The sequence below is a fragment of the Gavialis gangeticus genome, unplaced genomic scaffold, assembly GCF_001723915.1.
Source record: "Gavialis gangeticus isolate Ggan-Ray unplaced genomic scaffold, GavGan_comp1, whole genome shotgun sequence".
Lineage (NCBI taxonomy): Eukaryota > Metazoa > Chordata > Crocodylia > Gavialidae > Gavialis > Gavialis gangeticus.
In genome coordinates, this window is record NW_017729031.1 from 67,549,971 (window position 1) to 67,554,135 (window position 4,165).

The window sequence follows — 4,165 nt, forward strand, 5'->3', positions numbered from 1 at the left end:
CCCAATCTCTTCCCCACCTGGCCCCATCCCCTCATTCCCCCGAGGCCCCTGATCACTACCCCCCACCTGAACATCCCCTCAATTAAAACAAACACAAAAAAAATACCCTGGCACTCAGCAGCAGTACAGCTGCCTGCCTGGGTCACTGGCCCCCCACCCCCACACAGCAGGGATGAGTGACAGCCCCATCCCCTTTTGCCCAGGAGAGCTCTGCCAGGCGGCCCTGGAGCCCAAACAACCCCTGTTCCTGTAGTGAGTAGAAGCTTTTCTTATTTTATTTTTTTAAGTGCTGGAGGCTGGGGGGGAGGCAGCCTTTGGGGGCTGGGAGTGCAAGTGGGGGTAAGGCATGTGAGCCCTGCAAAGGGGTGGTAGCCCCTGTTCGGGTCCATTTGTACCCTGTTGGGGGGGACTGTAGCCCCTGTGAGGGGGTGTAACCCCTGTAGGGGGGCTGTAGCCCCTGTTGGGGCAGCAAAAAATATAGGTATTTAAAATTCATTTTTTTATAATGATAGAGACACTGCTAGGCTTCCAAATTGCTTTAACAATAGATATATCAATAAAACATTGCCCAAGCAATTACTTTCTCTCTGTCTGTCACTCACACTCTCTATAGTGGTCTTTTGTTTTAACTGTAGAGGAACATGGATTTGGGGGTATTTTACAGAGTGACTTTGGGATTTTTTTATCAGGCATTTTTCAGTTTTCCAATAGGGAACACCAGAATTCCTGCTAGGGAGGCCAGTGGCAAGACCCTGCCTGCTCAGAGCTGACACCTTAGACCCAGCTTGCTGTGGCTGGCTTCCTGGCCAAATGGGGCCAGGAGGACATGCTTTGACCGTTCAAAGAAGGCCACCACACCCAGAACATCTTCTGAGTGATAGCTACCCAAAGGGCCAGGCAGGGGCAAACATGGCAGTAGGGCTGCACAAAGGCCTACCCTGCAGCCACAGCCCACTGGCAGCTGGCCCACAGGAACAGATGACTCTACTAGCTGTGCAGTTCCATTCTCGGTCTGGAAGGTGCACAGAAAATCACAGCCAGGCAGCATCCCCCAATGCTGGACTGCTTCAGAGAGTAAAGCATGCAGGGAACTCTCAGGGCTGCTTCAGCAGTCCAGCTGGCACAAGGGATAGTGTCCCCAGGTACCAATTGGCTGGGGCCCAGAAGTTCATGAGAGTGAGTAGTCCTGAACTACTTGCCAGGGCAGCTTTTGTACTGAAGGGGCCAGGCTTTTTATACTACTGGGGACAGCACAGGTGCTAGTCTCTGTCTCTAGCTCGCCCTGGCTGCAGATCCAGGAGGAACCAGGTGGGGTTATTTTGTCCCAAGTGGCACAACTTGCTCCACAACAAAATGCATGTCTGAGCAGGTGTGCTGAGGCAAAAAGCCCCAGCTTCAATTTGTACTGCTTCTATCTGAGCTGCTGCAAGAGCACATTCTTGCATGTGTGGACATGCCATTTGGGTTCAGATTCAAATGTTTTTTGTGTTCATGTTCTCATTGCATAATGATAAGGACAGTGGAGCAAATGTTCAATACAAAAAACATGATTCAAAATAGGTCAGGTAGGAGGCAGAGTAGAAACACATGCAGTAGAGAATAAAAGGATTGATAAACAGACAGAAGAGGTTCAGAAAAAACAATATGGGTACCACTGAACAATATCACCTAGTGCCAGTCCCTAGTGACCAAGTTGATATGGATAAAAGTCAGATGACTTCGCTAGGACAGAAGCTGATAAGTTGGCAAAATAGCCCCAGGAACATGATGAGCTGGAGGAAAAGCCCTAGGAAGCCTGAAACTACTTCCAGCTGTCACTGTTATTTTGCTCAAGGGGTTACTGGGAAGAAGGATGCTGGGTAGTGACACAAAATTAATTTACCTATTTCTACCACATTTGCTGCTTTATATTGGTACACTGAGATTGCCTGTCTGGGTACTGGCCTCAGGCAGCTGGCTGGGAAGGTTTGAAGAGAGATGTTAGAAGAGAAATAGCTGTAATGAAGTACTGCTAAATGGCCAAAATATGTGCTTTCTCAGTGTCCAGTCCAGCCATTGAAAATTAAGACAATTATACCTGCAAAGTGATGGATTTGCAAATTTTTTGTGGCATTGAAATCATCTTACTGAAAATATGGCATGCGTTGTTCAATCTGGCCACATTGGAAACAGTTCATAAAATCTAAGGGGGGAAATGGAAACTTTAATGTTAATTATTTTTGTATTGTTTTAGTATCTTCTATGCTATTATTATGAAAGTTACATTTATATGGTAAACAAAAATACAAATAAGTAATACAAATGCCTCTACACAAACCCTCATAATATGGGAAACAAGCAGGAGCAACTTATCCTTCTGCTACCTGACACGAACACAGACATAGTGGGGCTCACTAAAACATGGTTGGACCCAATGCATGACTGGGCGGTGAATATCAAGGGCTATAGGCTGTACAGGAGGGGCAGGACAGGGAGGAAAGGCGGGGGTGTGGCGCTCTACATTAAGGAGGACTACACATCCTCATCAAGTAGCACAGAGTCTGAGGAGGGGCACACTGAAGTGCTCTGGGTTAGAATACAAGGCAGTTGAGGGGAAAGAGACTTAATGGTGGGGGTCTATTACAGACCACCCAATCAAGGGGAAGAACTAGACCAGGAACTCTTAAGTCAGTTCACGGAGGTAGTTAAGTCAAAGGACATGGTCATCATGGGTGACCTGATCTTTCCAGACATCTGCTGGGAAGAGCAGTCAGTCAGTTCTGACCACTTACGTAGGTTCCTAGTGAAAATGCAGGACCTCCATCTAACCCAGGAGGTGCACAGCCACACCAGGGGAGATGCCTTGTTGGACCTGGTGCCGGCCATGGGCAACAACCTGGTGAGGGGGCTACGGGTGTTTGACCACCTGGGCGACAGTGATCATTGCCTGCTGGAATTCACCATCCAGCACAAGGTGGCAAAGGCCTGCAGCAAAGCAGCAGCCCTAGATATCAGGAGGGCAGACTTCAATGAAATAAGGAGAATAGTTGGGAGGCAATGAGGTCCCAGAGAGGAGGGAAGCCAGGTGTCCAAGAAGAGTGGTTGCTCTTTAAGGAGATGATCCTCCAAGCTGAAAGGGAGGTAATCCCAACACAGATCAAAGGGAACAGGAGGGTGCAAAATCCCCCATGGCTCAGCAAAAGCATCCGACAATGTCTCCTAGCTAAAAGGGAGGCGTATACCCAATAGAAAGGAGGGGCCATTACCAGGGAGGACTATACTGCAGTTGCTCGGGGATGCAGGGGGGCAGTCAGGAAGGCCAAGGCGGAGATGGAACTGGGACTAGCTTCCCAGATCAAGGACAACAAGAAGTCCTTTTTTAAATACATAGGGGGCAAAAAGAAGGTTCCAGGTAACATGGGGCCCCTGCAAGACACGCTAGGAAATTTAGTCGTCACACCAGACGACAAAGCTAACCTATTTTACGACTTCTTTGCCACCATTTTCCTGAGCAGGGACCAGATCAGCCCTACCACTGGGCCCCCCTCAGGCCCCAGAGGAGGTGCACCTAGGCCAAGGGTCAGGGAGCATCTAGTCAGGGAACTTCTGGAGCAACTGGATGTATTTTAATCAGATAGTCTGGACAATCTCCACCCCAGAGTGCTGAGGGAATTAGCTGAGGTCATTGCAGGACCCCTGGCATGGCTTTACGAGCACTCTTGGTGCTCTGGAGTGATGCCAGAGGACTGGAAGAGGGCCAACGTGGTTTCCATCTTCAAAAAGGGGAAGAAGGAGGACCCAGGAAACTATAGGCCAGTTAGTCTTACCTCAATTCTGGGTAAGCTTTTTGAGAGAATTATTCTGGCACATGTCCACGAGGGGCCAGCAGGGGAGATTATGCTTAGGGGCAACTAACATGGGTTCATTAGAGGCAGGTCCTGTCAGACCAAACTGGTGGCTTTCTATGACCAGGTCACCAAATTCTTAGACACAGGGGTAGCAGTGGACATAGTCTTTCTGGACTTTCAGAAGGCCTTCGACACTGTCTCTCACCTCATTCTTGTTAAAAAACTGGGGGACTGTGGTGTTGACACCTACACCGTCAAATGCATCACCAACTGGTTGGAGGGCCACACCCAGAGAGTGGTAGTGGATGGGTCATTTTCGACCTGGAGGGATGTGGGCA